At 44.0% G+C, this 14,064-nt stretch overlaps 1 long non-coding RNA gene across 3 annotated transcripts in view; it reads left to right on the top strand.

Moving 5' to 3' along the window:
• Nucleotides 1–14,064, top strand: part of LOC116823138 (uncharacterized) — a 46,620-nt gene that overhangs the window by 11,406 nt on the left and 21,150 nt on the right. The window lies entirely within an intron of this gene.

The raw sequence follows: 14,064 nt of genomic DNA, 5'->3' as shown, positions 1-14,064 counted from the left end.
CTCCAGTTGTCACAGCGAGTAACAATTCTCTGCTTTATGAGCTCTAAACTCAGTTTCAAACACTTGCTATTCTCAGCATCAGTAATTCCAAAGTTATGCTATTTTACATATAGGATAGCAAGGAGTTATTCCACACATTTATATCACATTAACACACTTGGTGCCATGTTTTCAAATGGGCGTCAGTGCAACCTTCATCTGTGCATATGCAGCTTTATGCATACACATTGCATCTGGGCACAAAACAATTTGTGGACACACTTAGCATAAGTGAGATTGAAATGCTCAGTTGACAGTGTTCACTAACAAATGCACCACGAAACCAATAATATACTTGAGATACATCAATGATATTTTCATCCTCTGGACAGACTAAAACTTCCTCAGATTTCTACCAAAACTTCAACAGCCACTACTCATCTATTAGACTCACTCGAGAACACTCACACACTAGCCTTAACTTCCTGGACACCATGATCAGCTTCAGCAATGGAACATTACAGACAACTATACACAAGAAACCCACAGATGGCCACACCTATCTTCACAGATCCAGTAACCATCCCAGACACACTCAGAAATCTGCTATATAGAGCCAGGCACTTAGACACCATAGAATATGCTCTGAGGAGAAAGTCTGGGATACACATCTGAAACACACTTAAAACCAGCAGAGAATCCTGTGGCACCTTATAGACTAACAGACGTTTTGGAGCATGAGCCTGCGTCTGACAAAGTGAGTATTCACCCACGAAAGCGCATGCTCCAAAACGTCTGTTAGTCTATAAGGTGCCACAGGATTCTCTGCTGCTTTTACAGATCCAGACTAACACGGCTACCCCTCTGATACTTGACACTTAAAACCGCCTTCGCCAAACAAGGACACTCCACAAGAGAAGTAGATCACGTCATGGAATAGTCCACCCAAATGCCCGCAGAGAACCTGCTTCAATACAGAAATAAAAACCCCTCTGACCACACAACCCTAAATTTCACTTACCACCCCACATTGGAACTCATATACAGGGTAACAAACCAACCAAGAGGTTACTTACACATAACTGGGGATTCTTTGAGATGTGTGGTCCCTATTCTGTATTCCACTGAGGGTTTATGCATGTGCACCATGCTCCTGAAGTTGAAGAATTTGAAAGTCATGTCTGTTGGTCCGAGCATGTGCCTTAGCTCACCTCATGCTTCTGCTCAAGGTGACAAAGGGCAGGACAGATGACCACATCTCCAGTTCCTTCTCCACTGCAAATCAGACAGATCCAAAGCAAAGGGGAAGGAGGGCAAGAAATGGACTACTCGGGGACTTTGAGATTTAATGGCAACACCCACCACCCTCAAGGATAGGATAGAAGGTAGTCCAGGAGAAGGGGGATCCCCACTGATTCCATCGAAACTCCCTTTTGTTGGGCCCAGGAAGTGAAGCATTTCCACTGAGCCTTGTAACAGTGTTTAGTGGATTCTTTCCTGCAGCTGGAGGGAATATTTTTCAGCTGTGCAAGACAGGCCCATTCTAAAGCTAATGCCCATCCAAACACCATGTTCTGAGATAGAGCACCTGTGGATTGGGATGTCTGATCTCACTGTTGAACTATGTCAGCAGGTTGGAGGATAAGATTTGGTGGACGGTTTAACATGTGAAGGAGACTGGAAAACCAGATTTGTCTGGGCCATCACCATCACTCTGTCTCAACAGATCTTGTAGAGGAGGAAAGGCATAGTTGATTTGGTCAGACCCTGAGAGAGGTGACAGATCTCCCCAGAGCACTGTGTAGTGCATTTGAGGTTTATATGGAAGGCAAAGAAGTGTATGGTCAGAAACCCCTATCTTGAACTACTGAATTGTGGAGTGCCCATTTCTGGTCAGTCACAAAATGTCAGCTGAGTGAATCTGTGAGCACATTCTGTGTCACTGGAAGGTAAGCTGCAGACAGGAGGATCTGGTGAGTGGCGCACTAATTCCAGAGATTGACGGCTTCTGCGCATAAAGCGGTCAATCTCATGCCCCCGTTTGTTGAAGAAGAAAACGGCAGTGATGTTCTCTCATGTCAGACAACATGATGAGACCGGATGAATGGGAGAAAGGATTGACATGGTTTCATTACAGCTCAGAGTTCCAGGGTATTGATGTGCATCCTGGATTCTCAAGGAGACCATGTTCCCTGTGACATGTAATCATCCACATACTCATCCACATGCACTCCCCAGCCTACGAGGGATACATCGATGATTATCATTTTGTCTGAAGACAATGAAGGAAGGGAACCTCTGCATACATGATGTGGGTCTGTCCACCACTGAAAGTCCTCAACAGGGTACTGTCCACCTATTAGCATGAAGTTCATGATGTGACATTTTGGCAAGTAAACCATCAGTAGCACATCTGGAGGCAGCGAAGGTGGAATCGAGCAAAGGCGGTCACCTATGTACACTAAGCCATGCGGCCAAGGAAGGATAGGCAAGTCCTGGCTGGTACATGAGTGCTCCTTACTGGTGTCAAGATTTCTGGCATAAGGCTTCATGAGCCACAGGAGTAAGGGGTACGCTAGGTCTCCCAGGATCACTATGGGTATTTCCACACCCCCTATTGGAATCTTCTGGTCTGGAACGAAAGTACCTGCTTGCAGCTTTCTATACAGGCCCATGTTCCTGAAGATGCGTCCGTCATGCACCTTCCCTGACCACCCCGCGTTGATATCCATGAAATGACCCCAGTGATTCATCAGTGCCTGGAGTACCATAGAGGAGTTATCTTTTCCGTAAACTGTTCTTCGAAATGTGTTGCTCATGTCCATTCCATATTAGGTGTGTGCGTTCCCCACATGCATCGCTGCCTGAAGTTTTCCCCCCAGCAGTATCCATAGGGGACCAGCTCTGGCCCCCTCTGGAATGGCGCCCACATGGAATGGTATAAGGGGTACTGCCGGCTCCTCCCAGCCTCAGTTCCTTCTTGCAGGAAACTCCGACAGTGGAGAAGGAGGGAGGGTTGTGGAACAGACATGAGCAACACATCTTGAAGAACACCAGTTACGGAAAAGGTAATTATCTTTTCTTCTTTGAGTCCTTGTTCATGTCCATTCCATAATAGGTGACTCCAAAGCAGCACCCCTGGACATAAGTAGGAGTTCACGGATGTGTAGATTGCAACACAGCTCTGCCGAACCCAGCATTGTCTGTGGCCTGTTGAGTGATGGCATAATGAGTGGCAAAGATGTGAACAGAAGACCGTATTGCAGCTTTACAGATGTCCTGGATAGGGATGTGTGCCAGGAAGACCGCCGAAGATGCCTGCGCTCTGACAATCGGCAGCAGCAGAACTCCTGCCAGGTTGTAACAGGTCCTTATGTATGAGGTAATCCAATTGGAAATCCTCTGTGATTGACCCTTCATCCTATCCACTGCCAGAGTGAGTGCTGACTCCATTAGGAGTGCTCTTAGACGGATATCATGCTCCTTCATTCTAGGTTTGAAGGACTTACAGAAATGGCACTTGTCACTTTTGTGCCCTTCGCCTAAGTACCTTAAGTAGCTGGTATGTGGATTGCTGAGGGGCATAGGCCATTTGCAGCTATCGCAGGGCTTAAAGCCTGGGAACTGGGGCATGCCGACACCCCACTGGGTCCCATTCGGAACTAATGGAGAGTTTAAGAACTACTACTAAGGGTAACTAAGAAAACTACTAACTATGAAATCCTGTAAAATAGTTATACGAAGTTTGCAGGAACAGAGAAGGAATCAATGCTAGCTGAAACAGCAGATGTTCAGCACTGTCACCGACAGCAAGAAGGAACTGAGGGTTGCGGGGTGCCGGTGGCACCCCATATACCGTGCCATGTAGGCACCACTCCAGAAGGTGCCAGAGTCGGTCCCCTATGGATATTGTGGGGGCGGGGGGGCTTCCAGCATCAGTGCATGTGGTGAGCACACACACCTAATGTGGAATGGACACGAGCGAGCACTCGAAGGAGTAGCCCTTTCTGTTGATGTACTCTCTCATAAGGTGGGATATGCGTGCCATTGCCCTGCTGCAGTTAGGGACTCCTACTGCAACAAAGCCATCCACTATTTCCTGCACATTGCCCAGATTCACAGTCCTTCATAGCAGGAGGCGATTAACAGTCCTCACACTTGCATCACCGCAGCCCCCACTGTGGACTTCCCAATTCCAAACTGATTTTGGTAGCAGTCTGGAGTTGCAAGCTGCCATACAGGGATCGCCACTTGCTTTTCTACCATGATGGCAGCTCTCATTTGGTGTCCTTGCTCTGCACTGTTCCAGGAAGGTGGCTTTGCGCATCCAAATGTTCTGCTGCCACTACCTGTCATACATACATGCATCACGATGAGATGCCACCATTCAGTGCTTGTTTCCCGAGCCCAGTACTGAGAGTTCACCATGTGCAGCTGTTCTGTCAATGCCAACATCAATCCTGAATTGTTTCTTTCCACAGCATACAGCAGGACAGGTATATCAGATTCACAGCTCATGAAACAACACGGCTGATCCTGCAGTATGTTCATAACGCTCGTCACAAAACTGGAGAGTAGTGAAGGATACATGCTTTCAGGCAGAGATGGCGGGCAAATAGTTTACAGGGGCTGCTGAAAAATGGAACAAAATGTAGCTGGAAGCCCATGGAATGATGGAACAGCGAAAACTGCATCATCGGACGGTGAGCCTGCCCCCATGATGCACTGCAGTCCATTCCCAGTACTCCAAGCAGTAGGTGGCACAAGTTGCACAGTGGGATAGGTACTCATGGTGCACTGCTGTCAGTGCTAGAGCACCAACTGTGGACATGCTCTGCTGACACAAGGAGCATTGTGAAAACATGCACAAGCAATATAATTAGAGTGGTTTATGATTGTTGACCTAACTCTGTCGTGTAGACATAGCCTAAGAATCATTAATCACCACTCCAGCTCTTCGTTAGGTCCCAGCAATACCTCAGTAGATATCTTGTACATATCTAGCGCTACTTTCCAGTCAGATCTGGTCTAACTGCAAAATTTTGAGTCTACAGCTTCAGACACTTTGGCACCCAATTTCCCTCAGTGTTCCAGTGCCTGTCCTCAGCTGCAGTTTTGGTGTCTGTGTTTCACTTCAACAGGCTGCTGTTTCTTGATGCTCTGGCACCTGGATTGCTCTCAGTGCCCTGGTGCCCAAGATATAGCAGTTCAGCACCCACACAATTTTTTAGGCAGCCTTAAGGCTATTTGGTGCATTGGCACCTGCTCTTCTATTTCAGGACCAGTTTTGTCAAGGTTCTTCTAAAATAAGATTAGAGCACTAGCTCTTCCAAATTCACAATTCCAGGTTCCTGTTGATAGAATAATTCTGGGGATTTTCTAGACATCAAAATACACATAGCATCTTTAGGCTTTGGAAAACTGGGTATCTTCCCTCCTAGTAAGTTTTATCTGAAATGAGTCATGTTGAGTAATTATGCTCAATGTGCCCTCCAGACCAACAATCTGAGTGACTGTTTTTACAATTACTGGTAATCCCCAAACATTACAAGATTTAAGTGACTGTCAAACTGATGGAGAGAGAGGCCATACATCTGTTAAAGTTAATACAAGGAGTCTGATAATGCCGGTGTGCATGTGAAACTGGCAGAAAAGCGCACTTTGACAGGGAATATCCAGTAGCAACTCTTTTTAATTAGGAAAACCCCCCAAAGAAATAAACACAGGCTACTTCAGGGATTCCACATACACTCTCACCTCCAGTGTTCTGAGAGAATTAAAGAAACCCTATTATAAAAATCTCCTAGAACCTATCAAAGTATGTAAAAAACACACTCTTGGATATGAGGCACCATTGCCACCAGCTCTATGCATGCGTTCCATGTACTAAAGGCAGAAGGATTTGTTTCTCCTGCTTTGACCTACTTGAAAGCAGTGTCTCTCTTCTGAAAGCACCCTTAGCCAGGTCCAACAGATTTTGTTTTTGTTAAGAACCATGAGAAAATTTCTTTCCACACCTTGTAGAACAACAGTTCACTGAGGACAACCACCATCTTATGGAACCTTTAATAAAACAATATTAACCTAATTCAGAGCTATAATACGGAATGTGCAGCCTGCCTAGAAGTACCATCTCTACAGCAGGAAGTCCATCCTTTGATGGCAATGGCATATTAACACTGCACGACTTTTCACAATTAGGACATTGGTTTCAAAGGACTATATCAGGCTGTAACATATCAAAGCATAAACCTTCAAGCATATCAAAATTTTATAGAATAAGATTTCCCCAGAAAATAAACGTAAGTAATATCTAATGAGCACGTGGAGTCAGTACTAACTTTCACTTATGAGAACTCAGATTTGTTTCAAAATTCCATATGCATAATTAATTCACTCTGAAGTCTCACCATTTGCCAAATTTATATTAAAGTGAATCATGTTTCTGTAAGTTGTAAAAACTAGATTAAAAATGTAGAAATCAGAAATCCCAGTTTAAGACTGAATTAAATTCTTCCTCCTAACAGGAACTAAATTCCAAGGCTTAGTAAAATGTAAACACAGTTGTTAAACTCCTGAACACAAGGCTATTACTAGAGACACCAAAACTCCACAGCTACCACCATGCACTGCTGGCCTAAGAGTTCATATTAGTCTCCCATAGTTAAATACTTGCTCAGCTTGTTAGATGAAAAGGTTTTGCTAACTTCAGCCATATACATTGACATGCCATGAGAAACTGTTCTAGTTTGAAAAACAGCAGCCCAGATAACAGTGGTTTGAGCATTGGCCTGCTAAACCTAGGGGTACAAGTTCAATCCTTGAGGGGGCCACTTAGGGATCTGGGGCAAAAATCAGTACTTGGTCCTGCTAGTGAAGGCAGGGGGCTGGACTCAATGACCTTTCAAGGTCCCTTCCAGTTCTTGGAGATAGGTATAGGTATAACAGTCTGCTGTTCAGAATGCTCTATTATTGTCTACATACTGGATAAGACAAAGTAAAATAAAATGAACTGGCAAGGGAGTTTAGCAATCTGGGTCTCTAAACTGCAAGAGTTTACAGCTGCATAATTCAGCTGCCTCAAGAACTTACAGGTGGTTTATTGCCTATTTGCCTCAGTCTATGACTGGCACTTCCCCTCCCTGCCAAAACTCCTCCCGCTTACATAGCCAGTTCTGCTAGCTCCTCTTCTGCAAACCTAAGGAACTTGTGCTGCCTGTCCTCATCCTGTGTTTTGAAGTTTGATAGCCATGTGGATCATGTATACAAAAGTTTATTGGGAGAGGAGAACATCTGTGTTGAGCCACTTTCAACAACCCATTCAATACCAATCCATGGACTATGACAGAATGCAAATCCTATCTATTTATTCCTTAATATCAGTCCCCGGCAGTTAACCTCATTAATCACACCTTGGAATCTAGTATTGGTTTCCTAGGATCGCTTCCAAATTAAGCAACATCTCTTTCCATTCTAGCTTTAAACTAGAAGCTGACAGTTACTCAACCCTGTGGGACAAAACCTCAAGCAGCTCAGTTTCTCAATGGCTTTTTGTTGCTTTAAAAGTATTCTACTTTTATAAAGTAAGAGTCCAACTGAATCTTTAATTTAGGGATGGTCTTTAATATAGCAGTTATTCCAAGCCAAAAAATCTATTGAATATTAAATTACGGTAACACCCAAAGGCCACAATCAGGATTGTGTTAGGTGCTGTACAAACAATCCCTCCCTCAGAGTTTACAATTTAATTATAGATTAGATGCAAATGTAAACCAATAAGAAGCAGAAAGAGTGGATAAAACTAACAAGATCTGGTTACACAGTCTGCCTGCTACATGCATGAGTTGATCATTCCAAATCGTTTTAACTTAAACCTTCACTATACATTTTAGGGGGCTTGTTTTTTACACCAGCCCAAACTCCCTGGGTTCTTTTAAATCCACTCCTCCCCAAAGTGACAACTGACTCACTACACATTTTTAATGTTTTCTCTTTTACATAGATTATCCCCTGGTATCCCTGTCTACCATCTCTCAGACCTTCAGATAATGGTTCCTCCTCCTCTAAACAAGTTCCAAGAAATGCGGGGGGGGGGGGGGAACACAACTGGGAGGCCACTTAAGCCCTGAGGATTTTCCCCACTTTCTGCTGCTGTCCAGAAGGTTGAGTCCTTGCAGGAGTCAGGCTCAAGAGACAAAATATGGTCTGGAACATTACTGCTCTGAAGAGACTTTGCCAATCCTTAACACTGTCAGTTTTGACAAAAAAACAAAAACAAAAAAAACAACACAGGGTATAAATATTCTCTCTCCGGAAGGAGAATGAGAATCACAAGGGAAACAGTCAGAACCATTTTTCTTACCACTGTGAACAGCAGCTAGATATTAACTGCATCTTTATGGTAGAATAGTTAAGTAACTGGATATAATGTATTTCTAAAATGCAAGAAGTTGATAAAATTTCCTTTTGATGATTACATATCAAAAAATGCATGAACTAAACACAAAAATGCAATAGCAGGAGGCAATATTTGAATTAATGAAGCAGTTTTTAAAATAGAAAATGCCTTAAACTGGGTGATAAAAATCATGATTTTACCTGGTAAAAACTACTTCTGCTAAATATCATGCCATCCCTGGCCCCAGTACTAATACTTAGCATTGTTATGGCACTTTCCCATCCCTAGATCTCAACACAATTTTACAGAGATAAATAAATAGCTTCATCCATGTTTACAGATGGGGAAACTGAGGCAGAGGAAGTGACTTTCCTAAGGTCCCACAGCAAGTCAATGGTTGTGTGAATAGAAACCAGGTGTCTTGACTCCTAATCTGGTGTCTAGACAATGTTGTCCACTGGATGGAACATGTTTCCTATGCTAATGTCTAAAAATGACCAGTGGCAATTAGTGTAATTGCTCATTCTTCATTTCCTCCTATTGTAGCTGCCACGTTTTTATCTCAAAGATGGCAGCATTCCATTGATCAGTAATAGAATTGTTGTGTACAACACCCAGATCCATGGGGATGAAGACACAAATGTCAGGGATTATTAGCGGCCTAACTTTGCAGGAATAACTGGATTTGAGGTCAGTTACTAAAACGTGTCATTAGAATGACAGCAATGCTATTTACCATCTTGATTTTGAGGTTTTATAATTGTGTTCTGCACACAAATTCATTTGATCAAAGGGAACAGAACATTCATTCTCATTTATAGATGCTTTAGAGAGTTTCTACTTGACATCAGATGCCACCCCATAATGTTGTACAACAGGAGAAAAATCTGAGGCCATGGCTACACTGGTGCTTTACAGCGCTGCAACTTTCGTGCTCAGGGGTGTGAAAAAAACACCTCCCTGAGCGCTGCAAGATACAGCGCTGTAAAGCCTCAGTGTAATCAGTGCCGCAGAACTGGGAGCACGACTCCCAGCGCTGGCACTGTGACCACACTCGAAACTTCAAAGCGTAGCCATGCCCTGAGCTAATTTTCATTTATGCAAGAATCTGAAAAATCCAATAAAAAAAGTTAGAAAAAAAAGGCTTTTTATACAATAGGTTTTAATATACTCACTGAAGAGAAAAGTAATATAGTAACTTAGTGTTTGTGTAGCACTGTGAAATATGAAGCATTAAGTATCAAGACCATTTACAACAGGTTAGGAGATTTAACAGTGCATACAATGAACATGCAGAGTAAACTGGAATGTCACCTATAGCACATACCAAATAGGTAAGTTATCAAGTTGGCAACATGATTTTGGCATTTAAATCAGTTGCAAGGGCACTGATCTATTAACAATTCCCCTTTCCGCCCACTATCACGAAGTTGTCTAAAGATAGGGTATGCACAAGAAACTAGTCACAGGAATAGAATGTCAGTAAGATGATCATGTACTACACTACTCTTAATTTATGAAGTTTTACTTCTTACAGTTTGGATTTTTTTTGTTTTTGGGGGGAGAGGGTGGAGGCCTCAATCTTGTGGCGGAGTTCAAATCTTCATCAGTATAGAAAGATACCCTTAAAAAGCCTGAATCAGCTACTCCAATACCAACAGACAGGAACTTGTAAAACTAAATAGTCAGCTCATTACTAGGGCCCTACCAAATTTATGATCCATTTTGGTCAATTTCACAGTCATAGGATTTTAAAAATCATAAATGTCATTATTTCATATATTTAATTCTGAAATTTCACAGTGTTGTCATTGTAGGGGTCCTGACCCAAAAGGCGGGGGGGAGGGGTCACAAGGTTATTGTAAGGGGAGTCTCAGTATTGCCACTCTTACTTCTGCACCTCTGCTGGTGGTGGTGCTGCCTTCAGAGCTGGGTGGCTACAGAGCAGCAGCTACTGGCCAAGAGGCCAGCTCTGAACACAACTTCCAATGGCAGCGCAGAAGTAAGGATGGCACAGTATGGTATTGCCACCCTTACTTCTGCGCTACTGCTGGCAGGGTGCTGCCTTCAGAGCTGGGCGCCTGGCCAGCAGCTGCTGCTCTCCAGCCACATTACTTCTGTGCTGCCTTCAGAGCTAAGGTGGAAATACCATGACTCTCCTACAATAACCTTGCAACCCCCTGCAACCCTCTTTTGAGTCAGGACCTCCCATTTGAGAAATGCTGGTTTTCCCCATGACATCTGTATAGTATAGGGTAAAAGTACACAAAAGACGGTGATGTATTTTCCCCAAACATGAATTTGTTACGGCCCTACCTATTACCTTTGCGTTCTGAGTTAAATTAAGTATTAAGTTTGAAAGTTATCCACTAGTAGTATCTTCTATGGCTAAGTGTTTAATAAGAGGACAGGGACCTTCCATCTAACTGCAGTTTGGCGCACTACATGAAACGCATTGGGGAGCTCAGAGTTCCTAGTGGTGCAGGTGTCCATGGTACATGACCAAAACAACAAACGATACCTTTGTTGGCTGTGTCAGCAGAGGGTGGAAGGAACAAACAGGCATAGAAACTACTGTACTTATCCCTAGAATTAAACCCTCCATGTTAAATCACATGGAGGACTAAGTGTGTACAGATTCTGTTTGTGTTCTGCTGCTCTATAGTGAGACATGGTAACATTCTCCAGCGTTGACATATATGGCACTGTAATGGGGTCAGCACCTGCCTCTCACGAGCACTCCCTTTCTCTGGCTGATAGTGCCTGCAATCTCTCAGTTATTTTCAGCAGGCTGGCACCCACGTTTCACGAGCCACCACCTCTAGCTGAGAGATGTCTCGGCAGGTCTTCAGCGTTTCAGTCCTCTGGCTGAGCCGCCTATACTGTCCCTGTAGCCCTCCCCGGGCTCCAGTCCTCAAAAGTCTGACCAACGAGGACTCTCTCAGTACCCTAGTTGCCAACTTACATGTGAAGGTTCCTGCTCTAGGGTGGAGAAGCACCTCAGGGCTTCCTCCTTGGAGGCTCTTCATCTGCCCTTTAGTCCTCTGACCCTGGCTCTCCAGCTAGGTCAATCTAGATCAACCACCTTCCAAGAGGGGGTTAACTGTTCCATGTACAGTCCCTTCCCTCGGCCTGTCCTAAGTGAGTCCTGGCAGCCAGCCAGAAGCTATTCTCTTGCTTCCCTGGTCCCTGCTAGCAACTACCTGCCTTTACCCTTGCAACCTGTCAGGAGCACCTGTTGCTCCCCCAGTCCCTGCTAGCACACTGCACTCACTCTGGCCCTGCAGCTCCTTTTATATGAGCCTGCTGGGCCCTCACTGGCTACTCCCTTCAGCCTCTCTGATTGGCTGCTTCCTCTGCAGCCACTCTAGCCCACTTGGAGGACCTCTCCACTTTTCCGCTCCTGGGATGGATATGGCAGGACCCTGAGGCCTCCAGCAGCAGGCCTTTGGGCCTAGTCCACCCCATCACAGGCAACTTTCAAGATTAGTACAGAAAATATACCTCCCAAACAGTAGGAACACCATGAAAAGGCACTAAGTTATTTATAATAAATTTGATCAGATTCAAGCAAAAAAGACTGCATCATCACTGAAGATGCTTTGGACATTTAATTAGAGACTATGACAGATAGGCCGAAGGGAGTAGCCAATGAGGGCCCAGCAAGCTCATATAAAAGAAGCTGCAGGGCCAGAGTGAGTGCAGTGTGCTAGCAGGGACTGGGGGAGCAACAGGTGCTCCTGGCTGGTTGCAAGGGTAAAGGCAGGTAGTTGCTAGCAGGGTCTAGAGAAGAGCAAAAAGAATGATTAAAGGTCTTGAGAACATGACCTATGAAGGAAGGCTGAAAGAATTGGGTTTATTTAGTTTGGAAAAGAGAAGACTGAGAGGGGACATAGCAGTTTTCAGGTATCTAAAAGGGGGTCCTAAGGAGGAGGGAGAAAACTTGTTCACCTTAGCCTCTAATGATAGAACAAGAAGCAATGGGCTTAAACTGCAGCAAGGGAGATTTAGGTTGGACATTAGGAAAAAGTTCCTAACTGTCAGGGTAGTTAAACACTGGAATAAATTGCCTAGGGAGGTTGTGGAATCTCCATCTCTGGAGATATTTAAGAGTAGGTTAGATAAATGTCTATCAGGGATGGTCTAGACAGTATTTGGTCCTGCCCTGAAGGCAGGGGACTGGACTCGATGACCTCTCGAGGTCCCTTCCAGTCCTAGAGTCTATGAATCTATGAATCTATAAATGATTGAAGGGTTAACTCTTCCAATATTTAGACAAATTTAGATGTCTTCTCAATAGATACCCCTCTAATCACCAAGCACTAGAAACAAGATTGGCCGAGGCAGTGTATTTCTATCTATTCCCCACCAGAAAAAATCTACTCAGAACAACAATTCTTATTCTAAATTAGGTCTCATCAAAGAGATACAGTCTGGCTTGGATAATTGCTTGTATGTATTATAAAAGCCTGCAGACAATGAAAACTAAGCAAAAAACCTTTCAGTTTGCAATTCATCATCAGATAAAATATTTTGTTCCTAGCACAGAGCTCTGAAGGAGAAAAAAAGTTCAAACCCATTCTGGTATGTGAAGTTAAGGCAGTAGGGAGTCTACTAGACGGTGACAAAACTAACTTTTTTTTTTTTTTTTTTTTTTTTGAAGGGGGCTGAGAAGTATTACAGAGATAGGAAATTATTTCAAAATTATAAGCAGGACACTCTTATAGCAAGAGGATCAATCAACTATTCAGCTGTAAAAATGATGAGCATGAAGGCTATACTGTACATCTTACAGTGGCACAGCTGTGCCACTGTAGCAGTGCCACTGTGAGGTATGCAGCGTATCTGCTCTTTGGCAGCAGGAGAGAGCTCCAGTCGAAAAATAAAACCACCCCCAATGACGGATGGTAGCACTGTCGACAGGACAAAGCGCTATCTGCATCAGCACTTTTTTCCCCCCCACACCGACAAAAATTTTACCGACAAAAGTGCCGTGTAAACATTGCCTAAGGCCTGGTCTACCCTAGAAAATTAGGTTGGTATAACTACATCACTCAAGGGTGTGAAAAATCCACACCCATGGGCAACACAGTTAAACCAACCTAACCTCCTGTGTAGACAACCCTAGGTTAACAGGAGAATTCTCTGAGGGCTGCTGGCACAGATAGTTTCTTCACTGAAGAGCTAAAGTGGCACAGCTGCAGCAGTATAGCTGTAGGGGTGTGGATGTGTGTAAACAAGCCCTAATAGTGCAGCAAACTACACTACTTTTAGTGATAGAATCATACGACTGGAAGTAACCTCTTGAGGTTATCTAGTCCAGTCCCCTGCACTCAATGCAAGATTAAGTATAAGCTAGACCATCCCTGATAGGTGTTTGTCTAAACTGTTCTTAAAAATCTCCAATGATGGAGATTCCACAACCGCCCTAAGCAATTCATTCCAGTGCTTAACCTCCCCTGACAGTTAGGATGTTCTTCCTAATGTCCAACCTTAACCTCCCTTGCTGCAATTTAAGCTCATTGCTTCTTGTCCTAGCCTCAGAGGTAAAGAACAGTAATTTTTCTCCCTCATAAGAACATAAGAACAGCCGTACCGGGTCAGACCAAAGGTATCTGTCTACCGACAGTGGCCAATGCCGGGTGCTCCAGAGGGAGTGAAGCTAACAGGCAATGATCAAGTGATCT

Source organism: Chelonoidis abingdonii, chromosome 11 (genome assembly GCF_003597395.2).
Source record: "Chelonoidis abingdonii isolate Lonesome George chromosome 11, CheloAbing_2.0, whole genome shotgun sequence".
Classification (NCBI taxonomy): Eukaryota; Metazoa; Chordata; order Testudines; family Testudinidae; genus Chelonoidis; species Chelonoidis abingdonii.
The sequence above is the reverse complement of the archived record's forward strand: the minus strand, read 5'-3'. Positions and strand labels throughout refer to the sequence as shown.